This window comes from Apodemus sylvaticus, chromosome 16 (assembly GCF_947179515.1).
Source record: "Apodemus sylvaticus chromosome 16, mApoSyl1.1, whole genome shotgun sequence".
Lineage (NCBI taxonomy): Eukaryota > Metazoa > Chordata > Mammalia > Rodentia > Muridae > Apodemus > Apodemus sylvaticus.
This window is the reverse complement of record NC_067487.1, coordinates 61,339,543-61,361,513: the sequence shown is the minus strand read 5'-3', so window position 1 is coordinate 61,361,513 and position 21,971 is coordinate 61,339,543. Positions and strand designations below refer to the sequence as shown.

The following is a 21,971-nucleotide window of genomic DNA, read 5'->3' as shown; positions in this document are numbered from 1 at the left end:
TTGGAGGTCACCACAACATGAGGAACTGCATTAAAGGGTCACAGCATTAGGAGGGTAGAGAGCCACCAGTTTAGAGGAAAATCCCATCTTTCTAGGCAAAGGATGGTTTCCAGAAGCTTGAGTGGTATTTGTAATGGCACTGCTGCTAGGCAACCTGGAGGCCTCCAGCTCTCTCAGGACTGACAACTTTCCTCCTCTGCTGCTCAGCTAGCTCAGTGATGTCTGACAGCACCAATATCTTTTTCTTGATGGGTCTGCTGCTCTCCTGTGTCATGACCATTGTCTTTGTCAGGGTTTCTATTCCTGCACAAACATCGTGACCAAGAAGCAAGTTGGGGAGGAAAGGGTTTATTCAACTTACACTTCCACATTGCTGTTCATCGCTAAAGGAAGTCAGGACTGGAACTCAAGCAGGTCAGGAAGCAGGAGCTGATGCAGAGGCCATGGAGGGATGTTTCTTACTGGCTTGCTTCCCCTGGCTTGCTCAGCCTGCTCTCTTATAGAACCTAAGAATACCAGCCCAGAGATGGCACCACTCACAAGGGGCCCTCCTCCCTTGATCACTAATTGAGAAAATGCCTTACAGCTGGATCTCATGGGGGCTGTTCCCCAACTGAAGTTCCTTTCTCTGTGATAACTCCAGCCTTTGTCAAATTGACACAAAACCAGGCAGTACAGGCACTGTCATTTACATGGTGTAAACAGTTTGGCTTTTCCCTAACACTCTGGTGAGAGCCAGAGGAGAAGCCTCCAGTCATGCTTGAGTCTAATCTCAGTCCCTGGGAAGGTGGCAGCCAGGCTCTCTTGTCTGTGGCCAAGAAGGGGGCTTATCCAAGCACCGCAAGCCACTCCCCAGCTCATGTGCAGTCTGACCCAGTGCAGAGCAGCACCCTTCTGGTAGGGAAATGGTTCTCCATCTTTCTTCTTGCACAAAGGTGTTGTCTCGATGACCAGCTCTACCTGGGCATCACCAAGCTGCTGGTGAAATGTCACAAATGTGCCCCCTAGACTGCTGGGAAGTCCAAAGGTGGCACAGTGATCACATCATTCTCTCTACTCTGTATCTGGCTTAGCTGTGATTCATTGGGGGGTAAAAGCCCATTTTCACAACCAACAATAAAAAATTCCCCCCAAATGAGATCACTGTAACCTAGCAAAAAGGGTCAGACACTTCTCCTTACTCCAGAAAAGCCATCAAATCCCCAGAGTGCAGGGCCGTGTGACTTCTCCATAATAAGTCCACTCACACTGACATGATTCATGGTCCAGTTCTCCCCACGTGGCTTCCCTCGTTGGCGCCATCTTTCCTTTTCCGATGACATAATAGGTTTCTTCTTCTGGCCATGCTGCTCTACTCAGTTAACAAACCATTTAGCCATCTTTGAAAACACTGAATTGCCTTGCTTATAGTGAAGAGCCTTCTGGATCCTGTTTAGATTCTTGGCTTTTGTAACTTCTGTGTGTGACAGCCAGCATAATGACCGAGATTATCCCTTAATGATTTAACATCATTAGGAAATATGCCACTTGGCTTTTGTTTGTTTGTTATGTTTGCGATTGTTTATTGTTTTGTTTTGAAGGTCACAGGGTAGACAAGAAACAGCTCCCACCTCTCCTCTTAATGACAGGTGCTCACATTATGTCATAGAGAAATAAAGGTTTTCATACCAACTCAACCTGGAAAGATACCAGTGTCGCTATCATGGCAGGAATGGACACAGTATAAAGAGTCACCGTGCCAGTTCCACTGGCTACTAAACTATGAAAAAGTGGGTTCCTGCTGGAGTCCCATGCCAGGAGAAAGAGGAGTCTGAGGCCTGGTACAGCCAGGGAAGGAGCTTGTATCCCCAAAAGCCAGCTCCCACAGTTCTGACAACTTGTCAGACTGTCTTGCAGGAGAGATTGAAAAAGAGACAATGAAAATGAGCAGTGTCACATTTTACCTGGGAATACTGAACTGCGCATGCTTCTTGTCCTAGATTTGAATAGAAAACTCTCGTCTTAGGGAAATAAGCATCTCTCTTTATTTGTTTCTCTTGCAATATGGTCACACAGAATCATCTCCCGTCTTTCGTTTTCATTAGTACTTGCCTTATTGGTCTATTGAGCAAGCCTAGCTTTCTAGGGCTGCCAAGGCCCTGACCTCAATAATTCTCCAACCCTAAGAAATCCCAGAGCTATAGTATTACTCACTTTACTATCACTGTGACCACCATGACAAGGCAACTTAAAAGAAAGCCTTTAACTAGGCTTGTGGTTCCAAAGGCTGGAATCCATGATGGAAAAGCAAAGGTATTATTATGAAATATAATGCAGCAGCAGGCAGGGGTAAGGGGTTATCTAGCGGGCTTATGCCAAGGTGTCCCCTGAGCAATCACAGCATGCCACAGCCCTGGTAAAAGGGAGGTTGATTGTGGGGGAAGGGAGTGGAATGAAGATCTGGAGAAGGGGTAGAAGCAGAGCCATGAGGGCAGAGGAAACAGGGGTAGAGAAGGACAGAAGGAGAGAAAGGCAGGCAGGCTGGAAACACATGGGAACAGAAAGACAGAAAGGGAGTGAGGGGGAGGGGCTGATGTAGTGAGCAATCCTTTTTATAAGTCAGGCCACTTGCACCTGGCTGTAATGGCAGTAGGTGATGATGTCAGCTGTTGCTAGGTCCCTAGGAGGACCCAGAATTAGCAGATTTGCCAATAGACCAATAGGCATGGTGGTTGGTGGGACAGCTGAGAGCTCACATATTGACCCATGAGCAGAAGGCAGAGAGATCACACTGGGAATAGCGCCGGCCTTTTGAAATCTTAAAGCCTGCCCCCAATGACATACTTCCTCCAGCAAGGCCCCACCTCCTAACCATCCCAAAAGCCTGCCTAGGAACCAAGTATTCAAATGCCAGAGACTTAAGGGGACATGACTTTCAGGCCAAAGCTCTTTTTTGTTATGGCTGAAAGAACCATTCAGCTACAATAACATATTCTCTGTAGTGGTCCCAGGGCCAATGTCACTGGAGTATCCTGGGACAGTATGAAGTCTAATCCTCACTAGAGCATACACAGAGTTGAACCAGGGACTCTCATCAGGTCTTTCAAGGGATAAAGAAGAGACACAGGCTAGAGGCAGAAGACACACATGGAGGAAGTTGTGCTTCTAACAGACTTTCTTCTTTCCAGAAAACATCAAGTAGTCCTCCGCCCTTCTCCCAGGGAGGTCTGGATGCCTGCTCTGAGAGATATGTGGTCATCGTCATAGGCCATCAGATGGAGTTCCCAGTGTAAAAAAAGAAGGGAGCTCATTTTTCCCTTCTTATTAAAAAGAAGGGTTAGTTTGTTTTGGTGAACAAAATACAGAATTCTCACATGATCCCTATTCTTTAAAAAGATACTAATATCTTGTCATAGGCCTAGCAGTCCTGAGGCCATGGGTGACCATATTCAATATCTTAGGGTTTCTGTTGCTATGATGAAACACCATGGCCAAAGCAAGTTGGGGATGAAGAGGTTTATTTAGCTTATACTTCCATACCCACAGTCCATTACTAACGGAAGTCAGAACAGGAACTCAAACATGGCAGGGACCTGGAGGCAGAAGCTGATGCAGAGACCATGGAGGGATGCTGCTTACCGGCTTGCTCCCTATGGCTTAATCAGTCTACTTTGTTTTAGAACCTAGGACCACCTGCCAAAAGGTGGCCCTGTCCACAATGCACTAGGCCCTCCCACATCAACCTCTAATTAAGAAAGCACCCTCCAAACAGCTCTTACAGAGGCATTCTCTCAATTGAGGTTCCCTCTTCTCCAGTGACTCTAGCTTGTGTCAAGTTGACATAAAACTAGCCAGCACACTCAGTAACTTCCTCCCAGGGCTAAATAAAGAGGATTCTGAACAACTTCTGTGTTCATCAGAAGAGGAAGGTATCCTTCAACTCCTTTTTTAAAATTTACACTTCAAATGGTTTCCCCTTTACTGGTATACCCCCCCAAATCCCATAAACCATCTCCCCTCCTTCTGTTCCCCAATCAACCCCCTCCTACTTCCCTGTCCTGGTATCCCCCTACACTGCTGCATGGAACCTTTCCAGGACCTGGGGCTTCTCCTCCCTTTGATGTCCAACAGGGCCAACCTCTGCTGCCTATGTGTCCGGAGCTATGGGTAACACCATGTGTACTATCTGGTTGATGTTTTTTTTCCCCTGTTTTTAACTCCTAATCTCTACCCAAACCCTCTCTACTCCTCTACACATGTGCACACATTTTCATGACACACATGCATGATCATTGGTTAATAAATCAGTCTGCTTTCCTAAGAGGGACAAAAATCCTCCTTGACACCTCCATTGCTTTCAATTCCTTGTTTCATCTCTACTCTTGTCTCCCATTCTTTGAACTCATGCCTGAGGTGTGTTGGGTTGAAGACATTCAAGTGGAAAAGAAGAAAGTCGTGGGATGGCCTTGAGGAGACATCAAGCAAAAAAGCGGGCCCTCTTTTGCCCGAGAGTTATTTGAGGCTATTATTTGAATAGTAGCACTGAACACTTATGCTTTTCTAAGAAAAATCACATCTGCCACCAAAGACAGCCCCCTTTTTTAAGGGTGTCTCCCTCTATCAATGAGAGAAAGGCCAAGTCACTAAACTTCATCAATGAACATGACCTATTCACATCTGTGTAACAAGCCTCACCCCTGTTCTGTGTTGCTCTCCTTGAGGTGGGTCTCTCCCTATATCTATCTTTCTGTGTTTGAGAAGCAACATATTTAAACCTCAAGAATAAACCAACTCGTGTACTCTCCTTAGAGGTCTAGTCATTTCTCTGGGTTATGTGTTCACACAGTACTCAGGTGATTAAACTTACTTGTTTTTCTTTTGTTAACCTGTCTACTTACAGACAGTCCAAGCTAAGAACTCATGAAGGATGAAGATTCCCCTTACATGCCTGCCACATGAACAGCAGAAACCAAGCAGCAAGGAAAGAGAACCCACACTGAGAAACACGCTACCAGGATACCTCGTCCACAGGCTTTGAAGGGCCTGAATGAATTTGTTGTAATTCTGAAGGAGATTGGTTGAGTGGTATCTCTAAACAAGGCCCCAGTTTCCTGAATCTTAAAAGGCTACATGCCGAGCAAGGCCTCCTCATCCAGGGCACCCATATCCCTTTTGCTTTCATTTGACTGGTAAAACACAACTGAACCCAGACTCCTGGGACTATATTTTCTTAAATACCTACACTTTTCTGTAAGTGACCCTCACTGCTATTTGCATACTTTGTGTTGCTTGATGTATAGAATGAAGGACTGGGGTGAGCGTTACAATGGTTAGCAGATATTTCAAGGTTCTGTAAATCCGAAGAAGGATTGTTTAGAATTCTGGACAAAAGGTGAGGGATATGGTCCTTTCAGGATTGTGGAGCAGTTGTGAAAGTTGCCTTGCAAAGGACAAGACCCCAAAGAGCTGCTTCTGTTACACATTCACTCACATCCAAAACAAGCGCACAAGGACACCACCTCTAGATGAGAGTTATACCATTGAAAGAATGCATATTAGGTAGGAGACCCTGCTGGGACCATTTCTTGGGAAATAAAACCAGTCAAGAGCATTAGCTATAACTAAACCAGAGCCCTTTGTACTATCGAGCCTGAGATGGAACTGTTTGAAGGGTTCCTGCTTTAAGACTTTCCCTAGGCTGATAAGGTATATCAACATTACCACCTCCTACGGGTGAAGACACTCAGGGTTAGACGTAGTTAAAGTAGTAACTGCTTTATCAACGTGAAAAACAGCAGAGAAAGGCTATGAATCCAGGTCCACGTGGAGCAGATGCCAAAGCTCACTACAGCCACGATCCTACATGCCTCTCAGGACTCTGTCTCCTTCTAAAGGCCTCGTCTTCTTACTGGAGACATTATCAGCTGAGAGAAAAGAGGGATCTATATGGTGTGACAAACCCATTTGCTTTCTTGTTGAGATCTTTCTCTCTGCATCAGACTCTTTAGTGACTCAGAAAATGGTGAGAATCAGATGCCAGCAAATCGGCCAATGCTGGACCAAAACAGTTTTCTCTCTACCTCCCTCTTCTACTGCAAAGAAAACTATTGTCAAGAAATCGTTTGCATCACTGGGCACCCTGCTTCCCGGCAGGCCCTATCTTTGAGCAAAGTCTGAGGTGACCGCAGGCACCAGTCTCCAGGCATCCTGGTACCAAGCATGGAGGTGAAGAATGGATTATTCTAAATATTGCCTTCCAGGGGTACCTGAGCCCAGGGAGAGACCAAAGAAACACTCCTTCTCTCTACCTCAGCTCTAGTCACAGGAAGAAACTCACCTGCTGTCAACACCTGGGGATTTCGGGGAACACACAGTGCAGGTGCACACCAAGGCTGTCCTCGCCCATGTGATATCCTCGCCCATGTGATATCCTCGCCCATGTGATATCCTCGCCCATGTGATATCCTCAGAATCTTATTCCAGCAAAGCACTGAAGTCAGAAGAAATGCAGGAAAAGCTCACCCCTTGACCAGGATTTCCATTGCAGAGCACTGGCTGCTTTGTAGGTTATGCAGAACATGACCATAGGCTGGCTGGAGACGTCTCTGCGGACAGCTGAAGGTATGAAAATCTATGCTCCTGAGCGTGATGTCTCTCTGTAAAAATAAAACCTGCCTAGGAAACCTTGTATCAAAGTTCTTCCTGTAGGTCGAATGTCCCATTTCCTTTGAAATGTCAATCCTGTGACAGGATTTCATCTCTTCCCCATCTAGTATCCCTCTTCAAAGACATGTGTCCGTCAGTCGTTCAGGAGATTGGTTCCAGATGCCCCCTGACCACACATTACATGAAATGCCATAGTACTGCATATGCATACTTCACACATACACATTTTTTCCTCTGCGATGCTGGGAGTTGAACCAAGGGGCTCATTGAAACAAGGCCAAGTCCTCTACCACTGAACTGCCTCTTCAGCCTTCCACCTGTATTCTGTATTTGATCGCTAGATTACCTATAATGCCTAGTTTAATATAAATTTTATTTTGTATTAATTAGATGAAAAGAAACTAAACATTTAGTATGGACAGTTTTATTCTGAATATTTTGATCAACACTTTTATTCTGAATACTTTGATCCTTAGAAGGTATGCAGCCCACATATATAGAGGGCCAACTATATTCAGAATTAAATCCACATACTAGTCATTGTAGAACATTCCCTGTTGCAAACGATACCCGGAATCTGTATAACAAACACCCTATACTTAGGATGTTGTGCAAACTTCAGCTCCTTATGTAGTAAGCTTGTCATTACTGCAGTTGTTACATTCGCTACATTTGGAGCTTCTCCCCACAGCCTTAAGGGGGGAGGGGGGAGGCTGCCGGTGGGAAACCATTTCTTCCCTTAATATTTTAATGGATCCCTTAAAATCTACATTTCTATTAGCACGGTTGGCGATGATATTAGTTTAGCTTCCTAGTAATTATGTCACACTCATGATGAACAGCAAGCTTGATTAACATTTTAAATTAACTTTTGTAGTTACCATACAGAACAATGGGCTTTGTTATGACATTATACATACGCATATATATGTATGTATGTATACATACATATATATGCCCCCACTGCCTTCCCTTTTATTCTTTAATAGCTCCTTCTGTTACATATATGTATGTGTATGTATATGTGTGTATTCAAATGTATTACAAATATGCATAATAAATGAAGATTCTTCCTCATTGTTCTTTCTTGTTCACCCCTTCCCTTTATACTTCTCCATCCATGATCTCCCTTATACTTCATGTTATATTTAGACTCTCCTTATGAGAAAAAACATGTTATTTGTCTTTCTGAGTTAATCTGAGTTAGGCTATTTTGCTTGACAAGATGATCTTCAGTTCCTTACATTTTCCTAAAATGATAACATCTCATTCCTTAAAAACAAAACAAAACAAAAAACTTTTATTAAGGCTAGAGAGATTGCTTAGCAGTCAATAGCACTGACTGCTCTTCCAGAGGTCCTGAGTTCAATTCCCAGCACCCACATGGTGGCTCACAACCATCTGTAATGGGGTCTGATGCCCTCTTCTGGTGTGTCTGAAGAGAGTGACAGTGCACTCACATATATAAAATCTTTAAAATAAATGGACATCCAAACCTTTTATTGGTTCTTTGTAAATTTTACATCATGGACCCCAATCCCAGTCATTTCCTGCTAGCCTCTAACCTGCCCATCACCCTTGCAACCTCCATCCCACAAAAAGAGAAAAAAAAATCTCATTGTGGAAGCTGTAGTGTGTCACAATGTATCACACCGTATAACCCTTTGTGTATACCTCTTTGCTTGCAAATGTTCATTGCAGTGACTCCTTAGTCTGGTACAAGGACTCTGGCTTCTGTTACTCTGCCAGTATTGGAACCTCGCTGGTGTTCCTCTCAGATATCCTGTTATTGCCCTATGTCATAGAGGATACTGTAGGACCCAGTCCCTTCACACACTCCAGCAGTTCATCTATGGGGTAGATGTTGGGGTGGGTCAATTCAAAGCCCTGGGTTTGGGCCTGAGACATGTCTGAGCTGTTCAGCCTCCTGGCTCTTCACGCCCATGGGGCGGCTCACCAGCAACCCCCAAAACCAGGCCAGCTCTACCCTGCTTCCAAGGCAAGATGTAGGGCCTGCTCTCCTGAATGTTTCACCAGTGAAGGACATGATCAGTTCCCCCACTTCCAGGGTCCTGGGGCCAGCTTTCTCACCTGGCATAGATAGTGAGAGACAAAGGAGGGGAGGAGCACATCTCCCACTCATCTGCACCATTGCCCAGCAGACAGGTAAGGCCAGCTCTTTTGCACTCACCAACAACCCCGACATTCAGGGTTTGCTCTACTCTGCTGCCCAGGTGAAGTTGGGCCCACTCTCCACAGCTCTACTGTGCTGCAGCAGGTGAGGGGTGAGGTCAGCTTTCCTGCTCTCCTGCTCCCAGGGCCAGCTCTGCCAGGATGCCCAGGTGAGGGGTGGGGTCAGTTCTGCACAGTCCTCAGACATCAACATGTCCCCGGACTACAGCCCAGACCAAGGATGTCTGCCTGGTCTTTAGTGGTAACAGATCCTTGCTGCTACAGGGCCACAGACCCAGATGCGGTCCCTGGTAGCAGCACAGACCAGGACCCCACCATGATCTTAAGTGGCATCACCAGCTACTCAGATCAGACTGTTCCTCACTATCCTCAAGTCTCCAGTTCTGCCCTTCTTCATTGTGCCCACATCCTTCTGTTTATCTTCTATTTCTCTACTACGTATTTGTTCCTCTTGATAGCACTGGGAGTCTCTGAGTCTCTGGGGCCTTTGTCTTAGGAGCGCTCTGCTCTGTTTGTGCATTATGGAGTCGGGCAGGGGACATCTTGGGCATGGTCTGCTCCCCAAGGCCTGCCTAGCACCCAAGGCCTTCATTCATATGTCATCTCAGGCTGTTCCTTGCCCAGCTTGACCAAGTGACCCCTTGGGAGATCATCTGTCTCAGGCTCAGTCAGGATTCTTTTAGTCTCTGGCTTGCTCCCTGTCCTGGAAGCCTGCCCCGGCCTGCCCTGTGCGGACTGGGGGTCCTTCAGGCTCCATCTCTGCTCAGCCCCCCTGGCAATCATCTCAGGTTTGCTTTTTGTCAGGGTATGTTAGGCTAATCATTCAGATGAACTTAGACATAACATCTCTACCCTCTGTCACCTACTGATGCACATGTGACCCAGTAGCCATACCTTCAGCACCTCTAAGGACAGGTCATCCCATTCTTCCTTACAGCTAATTAGAATATATAACTTTGTTTTTCTTGGTAGCCATCTAGGCTGGTCCCATACCTTGCCTATTGCCCATAGTACAGCAACAAACCCAGATCTTTTAGCATTTCTATGCTGTGGTGACTTATATTCTTGGTTATATATCCAATAATAGTAGAACTGGTTCTACTTTTATCTTTTGAAGACTCTCCACACTGATTTTTACAGCACCCAAACATCCACCAGCAGTAAACAAGGGTTTCTTTTCCCAAAATCCATCTCTCTCTCTCTCTCTCTCTCTCTCTCTCTCTCTCTCTCATCTCTCCCTCCCCCTCCTCCCTCTCTTTATTCTCTCTCTTTCTTTCCTTTTTTGTCTATTTTGTAAGACAAGTGCTTATTGGGAATTTGTTCTAATGCTTTTATTTAATCGGGAATCGCCCAAACATCGAAAGTCCTGTCAATTTCGAAAATTGATTTTTGATCGATCAATAAAGATGTCTGAAGCCAATGGCCAGGCAAATCATCCGAAATGTAGTTGGAAAGGGAGAGCAGCCCCAGAAGGCCTGCCTGGAAGTGTCTTGGACAGCACGGACCAATGGACCTCACAGAAGGTAACAGGGCAGGCAAAGTTAAAGGTCGGTTTAGAAGGGGTTGAGCCAGGAGTGGGGGTGGGGGGAAGTGTGCTAGCCCGTGGGATGATTAGAACAGCCCAGCCTCTGACTAGCCAAGGAATTTCAAAAACAAGCTAATGTGTGTGTGTCTTTCATTCGAGGATCCAAAGAGTTCCTGGGCTGGAGGCACACAACCCACAGGAAACACCAAGCAGAGTAGCTAAAAGCTCACCTCTACAGGTTCTCTCTATGTGGTCCTGACAGCTCTGTAACTCACCATGTAGAGCAGGCTGGCCTCAAACTCAGAGACCTGCTTGCCCCTGCTCTCTGAAATGCTGGGATGAAATATGAGAGCCCCCACCCTGGACTCAGCATTTGTTTTCTTGGTTATTGTCACTCTGATTGAGGTGACGTAGAATCTCAGTGGAGGTATAATTTCTTGTTCTCTAATGGCTAAAGATGTTGAACACGTTTTTTGAAATATTTATTAGCCATTTGTATTTCATCCTTTAAGCTCAGCGCAGTTGCTCATTTATCAACTAGATGATTGGTGGTAGGGTATTTAATTTTAATTTTTTAATAAATCCTAGGTGTCACTCCTCAGTAAGACGTATAGTTAACAAGAATTTTTCCTATTCTGCAGACTGTAGTTTTCTCTGTGTCCATTGCTTCCTTGGCTGCACAGATGTTTTTTAGCCTCCTGTCTAAAATTCCACTTGTCAGTTTTTAAGCTATTTCCTGAGCTCCTGCCTTCCGTATCAGTAGGTCTTCACTTCTGCCTGTGTCTGTAAGTATTGCTCTTATGTTCTCTTCTAGCAGTTTCAGATTTTATACTAAGATTAATTTTGAATTTATTTTGTGAATAATGAGAAATAAAAAAATCTAGTTTCATTCGTCTGTGTATGAATAACCAGTATTTTACTAAATGGGGGTGGGGTGGGGTGGGGGGGACTGAAAGCATTTCCTGAATGATATGAGGGTGCTGTCTTAGGGTTTTGTTGTTGTGAAGAGACACCATGGCTAAGGCAACTCTTTCAAAGGCAAACATCTAATTGGGCCTGGCTTACAGTTTCAAACACCATCACAGCATACACCATCATCATCATCATGGTGGGAAGTGTGGCAGTGTGCAGGCAGAGGTAGGAGCTGAGAGTTCTACATCTTGACCTGCAGGCAGCAGAAGGAGATTCTCTTTTCTACTGGGCAGAGATTGAGCACAGAACTGCAAAGCCCACCCCATCAGTGACAAACTTCTTCCAAGGCCACATCTGCTCCAATAAGGCCATACTTTCTAATAGTGCCACTTCCCAAGGGCCAAGCGTATTCAAACCACCACAGGCACTCAAAGGTTTCTGATCTGTCCACTCTTGCTCAAAATAAGGCTTGAAGCCTTAGCTAGAGTAGTGTGGCAAGGGAAAGAAACGAAAGACATACACATAGGAAGGAAAGAAGTCAAATCATTCCCATTAGAAAATGTCATAGTCTTACACTTGGGAGACACTAAAGACTACAGGAAGCTGCTCGGCCTGATAAACACTTTCAGCAAAGTAGCAAGATACAGAAGCAACTTACAAAAAAAAAAATAAATAACTTTCCTCCACACAAAAAAAGTAATTCCCTGAAAAAGGAATCAGGGGAAAATATACCATTCATAATACCTTCAGGAATAATAAGATACCTAGAAATAAACCTAAGGAAGTGAAATACCTCTAGATTGAATCTTTAAATGGCTGAGGTGTAAGACCTCTAGACTGAATCTAAATACTGAGAAGGAAACAGAAGAATCAAGAGGAAATACCTTCCGTGTTTATGGACTGCAAGAATTAACATTGTGAAAATCAGTATATGCCAAAAGCTACATAGAGTTGATGCAATCTCCATCAAAATCTCAATAACATTCTTTACAGAACTAGAAAAAAAATCCCTTGCAGCCATCTGAAACAAACACACACACACACACACACACACACACACACACACACACGCACACACAGACATACACCACACTAACCAAAGCAATCCTAAGCAAATAGGGCAATGTGGTAGGTTTACACTGCCCCACCTCAAGTTATACTTCAGAATTACAGTAATGAAGCCAGCAAGGTCCCAGCACAGTACCAACACTCTTACAGCCATTTTCACAGTAGCTCTTGTGAATGTGCTCAGTGCTCACCAGTGCTGTGGATACACAGTTGATCTTTATTACTTACTTACTAGGTTTTTCATTGGTCTAGCAGGCAAAGGCAATTGTCTCCGCATGGCAGCCACATGGTAGAGAGATCTGAGTCCTCCAAGTGGTCCTCTCACTTCCACACATACACTCTGACATGTATATGTCCTACACATACTTAAACCACACATAAAACAACAACAATAATAAATGTAATAAAAAATTTAAAGTATTGACCAGGATAGTGTTGTGTTTTTGAAAAGTCTCCTGGAGAGGTCTGTCCATAAACAGCTATCATGGGCATGATGGCTAAGCAGCTATGTGTTCGTCTTAGCCAGTGGTTCTCAGACTTCCTAATACTGCAACTCTTTACACAGTTCCTCATGTTATTGTGATTCCAGTCCATAAAATTATGTTTGTTGCTACTTCATAAGAATAATTTTGCTACTTCTAAGAATCGTAGTGTATATATCTGTGTTTTATGATGGTCTTAGGCGACCCCAGTGAAAGGGTTCTTAGCCCTCAAAAGGAGTCAAAATCCCCAGGTTGAGAACCACTTATCTCAGCTGTCTGTTGCTGAGTCATGGTCTCCATATTTAATAGAGGATGGCATGGAGACCATTGCTGAGAACTCATTCACTGGGGTGCGGCTTGAGGGTTAGGTAAGGACTAACCTGAGAAAAGTGACTGAGATACAGAACAGACTAGCTAATCCAGTAGCAATGTTGCCCGAGATACAGAACAGACTAGCTAATCCAGTAGCAATGTTGCCCGAGAAGGTGGACACAGAACAGAAGAGACCAGGAAGAGATTGCTTCATTCAAAGCAAGGAGTCAGGCCAGCAGCCTGCATCATTCAGTCTGAAGTCAGGTAGAATCTCATCACCATGGCAACTTGTTCTATAGAATACACACTTGGAAAAAATAATCACAATAAAAACGGAATGAATCTGAGTGACTGACAAAGAGGGACAGGATAAAAGAAAGGCCACCAAGGTGAGTCTAACCACGCCGTGTCTACATGGTTGAGCTCCTGAACATGCAAGCTTCCTGATGTGTTTCAAGGCACGTCCTGATTCTGGATCTGACATCCCCAAACTCCATAATTTGCTCTTTCACCAGGAGGTTTTGCAGAAGATCCACATTGTGATTGGCCAGTGTGGAGACACAAACACAGTAAAAACAGGTTTGCTCGCCTTGGACCATTTGTGGCCTCTTTGTCTTTAGGCTCTGAAGACAACCAATAGTAGGTTACAATTTCAGCGTCAATTCAGGCCTTCTGCCAGGCATAATTAATCTGATTTTAAGCTTTGCACTCCGTTCCAGGGGCTCTGTCCTTTCCCACACCCCTGCCCAATCTTCGGGTGACACGCTTCTCTAAGCTTGCTTATTCTGTAAAGTTACATCTCAGAGAGCCCTGGATGTCCCTGTTGGAGCAAAACAGGAAATGAGCGGGGGCTGCCACACTGTCGTCTGCAGACATTACATCACCTGCCCCTGGCCTTTCTGTCTGCATTGCTTTGATCCTGCCTGGCTTCTTAAAAGCTCTTGTTTTCCCTGTTAGCTTTTTCCAGGAGCCTCTTTGGGTCCTGGGATGTCACCTCTCTGCCATGACTCCTTCAGATTTGTGTCATCCCTTGTGTTTGTCTCTGACTAAATGTGTCCCCCACTCCTCCCTTTTTTCATTTGAAGGAACAATGTCATACCACTCATATTTTATCTTCGTCTCTCCTGGAGCTCCTGATTAAGGCATCTGCCCTGGTAGAGCCTCCAGCAATGAGATTGGATCTGTTTGTCTGGCTTCTGTCCTAGCCTTCAGCTGCCCAGACCACACACTGGCAGTGCAGGTCCAGAGGGGTAAGAGGCAAAGAGCTCGCCTTAAAAATGCAACTCTAATCTAGGGTCTGAAATTAAAACAGAAAAGAAACACCGGGATCAATAAGGAAAATAAAGGGTCTGACAAACTCAGATTTCCTTGATTGCCTGGGATATATATGATGGAAAATAGTAGGCCTCACCCTCACTCTTGGCTTTTCAAATCTCTAAGATCAAAACATTATATTAACTTTGTGTGCATCCATGCACACACATGTACACATGAGTGATGCATGTGCACATGTATGGATGTGCTTGTATTGAGGAACAGCACATGGGAGTCCTGCTATGTAGCCCTGGGGTGCCACGCCATACCTGGCTAAAAGTATTATTTTTTAGCATTGTCATCAACTTTTTCTGAGACGTCTTAAGATATTCTAGACAACCGCTTCCGTGGAGGCCAGAAGAAAGAAAGCACCAGTGAGATTTCTGTCTAAGGAGGATTCGAAAGTCAAAGACCAGCTGTTTGTTTGGGCCATTTTAGCACTGTGAATGGAAACCCTCCTCATTTAATATTATTTGTTTTAACTTTTTGTGTGTATGGGTATTTCATTTGTGTCTGTTTATGTACTACATACGCACAGTGCCCAAGGAGGCTGGAAGTGGGCATTAAATCCCCAGCGACAGGAGTTACAGGTGTTTGTAAGCCTCCATCTGGCGTTAGGAGTCAAACCCATGTCCTCTAGAAGAGAAGTAGGTGTTCCTAACTGCTGACCCATCCTTCCAGCTCTGAAACCCTCCCAATTTTAAATGAATCTTTCAGACTTGGTCAGAAAAGAGGCCAGCATTAGAATAAACAAGACTTTAAACATTAGCAAGGAAATCCTGGGCCTGAGAGGCAGAACCAGAATTTCTCCATACAGTAGTCAGTACTTCATGATTTGTCTTTTTTAGGACTTTTAGAAAGTGTGTTACACACACAGTGATAGACATTAGAGCTTTGACTGTAGACATGCATCTCACAGCTGTTGGTATCAAGAACCAGTTTGGCAGATCTGCTCCAAACTCAGGAATGTCACACATAGATGACATCTGCTGCCAGGGCAACCACATACCTTCCCAGAGTCCACTTCCCGCACTTACCTGCGAATTGGGTACATCGCAGCCTAAATAAACTTTCGACCTTTTTTCCCTTTGTCTTTCTTTCTTTCCCCCTCTATGTCTCCAATAAACCTCTGCCACATAGAACTGCTTTGGCCTGGTGTAGTCTGTCCAGACACCAGCCGCCCTTCTAACATATCAACAGCTAGGCAGTGTTGCCTCTGAGCAAAGCGGCTTCCTCTTAATCCTCTTAATGTCCTCCTTCAGCTTGCCTCGCTACACATGATCTTGTGTGACTTGGTTCGCTATGCAAACCAAGTTGACACAACACCAGCTGTGGTTTACTGAAAACAGTAAGAGAATACATTCCCTCTGTCCTTCCCCATGAAAGATACACGCTCAGGTACTAACCATTTTCCCCATCCCATGGAGATTTTCTGTGTGTGCATGTGTGTGCATGTGTGTGAGAGCATGCAGATGCGGGCATGTGGAGGTCAGAGGTCAGCCTTCAGGTGCTGGCTGCCTGGTTTTTTTGACCCAGGATCTCTTACTAGGATGTCCGTCATTAGGCTAGGTTGGATGGGACAAAAGTCCCATCATGGAGAGAAAGAGATGGTGGTGGAGCTGTGTGTGACCCAGCTGGTCCCATTGTATCCATCCAGGAAGCAGAGAGAGGTAGAGACAGCTGGACAGCCTACTTTCCTCTTTGTGGGGTCCTCAGCCCACAGAATGGTGGTATCACATATCAGATATTCTGCATATCAGATATTCACATTTCAGTTCTTAGCGGTAGCAAAATTGCAATTATGAAGATGCAATGAAATAATTTATGGCTGAGGGGGTCACCAAACATGAGGAACTGTATTAAAGGGTCGGAGATCAGGAAAGTTGAGAAGCACTATGTTAAAATGTTCAGTGTCCTGGTAGGGAGCAGTTTATGGTTGGAGATGTCCAACTTCTGATTGTGCCTCACATAAAGGAGTGAGAGATGACTAGGTCTCTGACCTTCCCTATTCATGGAGACACAGCCCTTGCAAAAGTTACCCCCTCAAATGTCCCCTGCGAAGACCATCATTTGGAATTTGGTTTTCAGTCTGTGCATCTTGAGGAGTCACCAGTATCTAGTCCATTACAGACTCTTGAGTTCTCATGCCCACAGATGATAATTTGCTAAGCCCTCTCGCATGAGGAATGAGTCTGCAATGTGACTATTCCAGCCTTTGCTGCTGACAGAATGGTTAATAGAGCAACTTACACAGATGTGTCACAATGCTGTCCAAGGTGGCACATTTTTTTTCAGAAATTAAGTAAGAAGTAACATTTTCCACTGAATCTAGAAGCTTAAAACTTCCCTGTGCACAGAAAGGGCAGCCAGAGGGCATTGGCAACGAAATCTTTTTCATTACCAACCAGTCATTTTTATTAACAGATAAAAGAAGAACATTTGGCTAGGCTCATGGGAAAAGGTCGCTCTGTCTAGAAACAATAATTAGTAAAATTTGATCCACAAAGAAAGATTCTGGCACCAAGTGTTCTGAGAACAACAACCACCAGAAGCCCACACAGATCACCTTGGAATATAAAACTGCCCAATCTTGCTGTTTGGGGGTAACTGACTGTTCTGTGGGAAGCAGGAATGGAAAGTGATGTCAAGACTCCCAGTGTAGACTTCACAGGTTTTGAAACATGCTGCATGTTGCAAATTGTACTTACTTTCCACTAATAAGTTCTTAGTTACTTTCCTTTCTGTTATATCAAAATACCCGACAGAAGTGACTTAAGAAAGAAAGAATTTATTTTGGCTCACGCTTTAAGAAGGAATGCTTAAAACAGTTCATGGTGCTAGGGAAGGTATGCTCGAAGGGGCAGAGGGTACCAGTCACAGAGAATCCACAAACAGGAAGTAAAGACAGGTGAAGAGTGGGATGCTCTACCAGCTCTTTAGTGGTCTGGGGAACAGCTCTGCCCACACCCAGGGTGCATTTTCCCTCCTCGGTTAAACCTCTCTTGAAACATCTCACATCCAGCAAGAGGTTTGTCTTGTAGGTGAATCCAAACACAGACACACACAGACACACACACACACACACACACACACACACACACACACACACACTGGAACACACACAGACACACACACACTAGAACACTGATATTTCATTTGCTAGCTATTGCAGACACTCAAGAATTATGATGGCATTTAAGTGTGCCAACTTGATAGGATTTAGACTCGCGATGAAAAAAAAAACTCTTGTGGCTGTGTCTCTGAGGGGTTTTCTTGGTGGAGTTCACCGAGGTGGGAAGACCCTCCCTAAATAATCGTGGCAACACAAGCTGGGGTCCTGAACTGAACAACGATGAGAAAGCGAGCCAAGCACCCGCATCTATCACCTCCTGGGCCCTGCTGCCCCCTTTCCTTGCCTCCACGTCTTCCCTGCCCTGATGGGCTGTGACTGGAGCCATAGGTCAGATTAATTCTTCCTTCCCAAGATGCTTCTGTCTGGTTTTCTTATTTGCATTTTTATGCATTTGTTTGTTTTGAGCAATCAGACGGGAGCTAACACAGTTGTATTTATTATTAAAAAAAGCAAGTCAAGACCTACCACTTACCTAATCCTCTGTCCTTATATCACAATTAAACACGGAACCTTGTTGTAAGATGAATTAAATGTTCTATCTAGTCCGTATAAAACACACACAATCCAGGTATTTTATTTGCAAGCTGTGAGCCTAGATTGGGCAGGTTTGGAGCTTTTCTAACGGATATCCCAGCCATATGTCCCTTGTTTCTTGCTGTATCTCTTGGTCACGTGCTCGTGGTCCATCTCCTCTCATGGAGGCCCCCTCTCTTTGTTTTTGTCCTTTGTTCTGGTCTCTCCTGAGACCTCTCACTCCATCCTCAAGTCCTGCCTTTCTCTCTCTACTGCCCAATCACAGGTGTTAGCCTTTTATTGGCCAAATAACTTGAGGAGCAAGGTTTATATACTATTACTTGGTATACATGAGGATCTCCTCATGGGGGGGCAATCAGATCTTGGGGGTCAGTATTTAGCATTGGAATACTTAGCACCACCAAAGCAAAACCAACACCTTAGACCAGCCCTGATTTTGTAGAAGGAAACCAGGCTGAGAAGGCTCAACTCACCTACTCTTGACTTCCTGGTCAGAAGTGGAATTTGAGCAGAAGCTTTCTCTCTCCTAGGTCAACATTCTTGACTATTTTGCAACCATCAGCACAGCACAGAAAAATGAACAAGAGGATCTCAGTGTGCTCCCAAGGCAGGCCAGCCTTCTCCTCTATTCAGTATCAGGAAAAGAAAGAAATGATCTGGAAATTTTGAAAATTCTCAAGTGACTGAACTCAAAATAGAAAAGGAGGAAAGCCTTTGACCAGCTTTAGAAATCTTTCAAACACCTTGGATTCTGCTATTGAAAGCTAGCCTCGGCCTTTCTGGTCTATTTTTAGATCTTAACAGGCACCATTGCCTGGATTTTTGGATAGGTTTGAACATTCTTATGAGGTTTATAGATTAAAAAAAAACCCAGAAAGAAAGATAGCTAAAAATGGTGCAAAAACATACAAAATAAGAGTCTACCATTGAAGCAGTAAGAGGGCACACATACCCAAGCCTATTGGACTTTCTTGTGGCTGTCCTTCCTGTGAGGTGGAACCCCTCAGAAGCCTCACATGCTCTGATCTAAGTCTGGGATCTGAAGTTCATGAGTTTCCTAGTACCACTTCTAAATGGTATCTGAAGCCCCAATTGACATGGGAGACAAACTGTAAATGTTCTTTGTGTGTTGGCCCTGCTTCAGCAGCTGCATTGACTTCCCAAGCCTCATTTGTCACTGTGGCGGTTGGTTTGTGGCCCAGGGAGTGGCACTATTAGGAGGTGTGGCCTTGTTAGAGGAAGTTTATCACTGTGGAATGGGCTTTCAGACTCTCATCCTAGCTGCCTGGAAGTCAGTCTTCCACTAGCAGCCTTCAGATGAAGATGTAGAACTCTCAGCTCCTCCTGCCCCATGCCTGCCTGGATGCTGCCATGCTCCCGCCTTGATGATACTGGACTGAACCTCTGAACCTGTAAGCCGGCCTTAATTAAATGTTGTCCTTATAAGAGTTGCCTTGGTCATGGGGGGTCTGTTCACAGGAGTAAAGTCCTAACACAGATAGACACTCAGGCCAATAACAGGAGCCAGGAGTGGACACACCCACCAGAAATCAAACTGGTGAACTGAGCTCTTGAGTTCTGCTGACCACTGAGTCCCGGAGCCAGGTCTGCTCTTAGGTCTCCTTGTTGTGGTTAGTGGTTCAACTCTAGGGTTATTTGTTTTCCTACTGAAGCACTTTGCTCACCCATAGTTGGGGAAGAACCATCATGCTTTGCTTCTCAATCCTTTGGGCACAGCCTCTCAGGCAACACATACTTACTTGCATTACCGTAGATCTGGAGCCAGGAGTAAAATCTTCACTTCCTGGAATAAACATGGAAGGAAGAGGCAACAACCAACATGCTGATGCCTACTGGGACAACACAATGCTATTTCTTCCCAAAGATGAGAGAAGAACAAAATTGTTACTGGCCTGTGGCAAGCTGCCAAGAAAGCTGTGAGGGATGGCAAGAATGACCTCCGTTTTCCCCCATATAGAGACTTTGTGAGACTTTCAATATTTTGTAACAATCAGGTGTTATTACTCAGTGGGTCCTGGCTGTAGGGCTACCCAGATGGAAAGTAATGGTGACATTTTCCTGATGGACACGAAGACCTAACTACCCCCCCCCCCCAGATACCAGAGTTATATTCTTTCAAGTTATACCTTCTCCATACTGCCCTAGGTGTGTGTGTGTGTGTGTGTGTGTGTTCCAATCTATCCTCCTGCCATTTTTTGTTGGAGTTATTCAGAGTTATTCATATCTTTAATTTTTTAAACCTTGTTTTTAATGATGGTTTTTAAGCATTTTAACTTTTTTTTTGTAACCCACCACCCACCAGAGGTAGTGGAAAAGAAAGGCTATGGGAGGTGGAGAGAGAGTGGACGTGTTCTTTGGAGCAGCCCCCATCTGTGTTGTCTGGAAATCAGTAGTTTAGTTTGCAGGTTAGCAGTCGGCAGCAGCTGGATCTACTCACAACACCTCATGGATACACCAGCAGTCCAGTTCGGTAGAGTTGTGTTAGCAACAGGGGTGACACAGCCTAGCAGAGAAAGTCAGGTCTCAGCCTCTGCTTGAGGCAGCAGGAGGGACCAAGAGGAACACCAAGAGACGTTCTTGGCTGTGCAAGGGAAGCAATGATCAGCAAAGATGTGAGACCCACAAGCGTTGCACAGCTAGCTGTACCAGCAAGCCTGGCTCTGTCTGTCACTCCATGGAGTCCTATCTATACCCTCCAAACATCTCATGTCCTCTACGTGCCTTGCCTCAGCATGGCTCTTGCCTTAGAATATGTCTGTCTTGTCTCCTCTCATGCCTCAGCACACATATCCAATCAGCCTCAGTCCTCAGAAGCAGCAACAAACTACAGCACACCACCAGAAGTTTTTTGATGGGTTTCTCTCTATGGCATCTCAACAAATACAGCTCAACTACACAATGTAAGGCAGACCAATACATGTCTTTTCATCATGTGTCTTTTTATGTTTTTGCTTTAGCAGAACATCTCTCCTGTGACTGTTTCAGCAAAACACTCCTTCACAAGTCTGCCTTAGCCTTTCATACCTGTGTCCACTTTAATGAAACGTTCCTTCATGTTTGCCCTAGCAAAACACCATCCAACCAACTTTCCAAAGAACTCTTAAGTTCCTACTTCAGTTGACCATTTTAGTAGCATTCTAAATGATGCCTTAAGTAAAAGTGAATATTCTGATAAATAAAAATAGAATTGACTCTCTCTCTCTCTCTCTCTCTCTCTCTCTGTGTGTGTGTGTGTATTATTGTATATGGTATATGTGGGTTCAGTGATACACACATAGACCCACAGTAAGACATCAGGTATGTTCTATTATTCTCCTTAATATTGTCTTAAAGCAGATCTTTGGCTGACCTGGATGCTAGGCAGGGTTTCCAGTGAGCATTGGGTGCTCTGCCTGCCTCTGACCCTCAGTATTGGGGTTGTAGCCACAACTAGCTTTCCATGTGATTGTTTGGAATTCAACCTTAGGCCTTCCAGTCATTATGTTTGAAGACCAAGTGCTTTTAGCTATCTCCCCAACCCCTAAACTTGACTTTGGTATACAGATTTTCACAACTCTTTTCAAACTCTTTTATTAACTATAATATTTTTGGCCAAATTTGGCTTGCTTTCTTGGAAAAATTATACTATCTGCCCATGATGTCATCCTGAAGCCTCTTATTTCCTGTCTTGGTATGCCAACCCAGAGCTCTAGAACAAAGCTGACTGAAAGCTAAGAAACTACAGCCAAGCTTCCATGGCATCAGCATGGAAATTAAGATAACCAAAGTCTAGTTCACTAACTTACGCACAGTAAGATTCATCTTTCATAGATGGATATACAGATCCTTTATT

At 44.6% G+C, this 21,971-nt stretch overlaps 1 pseudogene; it reads right to left on the bottom strand.

The window, feature by feature from the left end:
• Nucleotides 1-9,644: 9,644 nt before the first annotated feature.
• Nucleotides 9,645-9,754, bottom strand: LOC127667150 (uncharacterized; annotated as a pseudogene).
• Between the last annotated feature and the right edge of the window lie 12,217 nt (nt 9,755-21,971).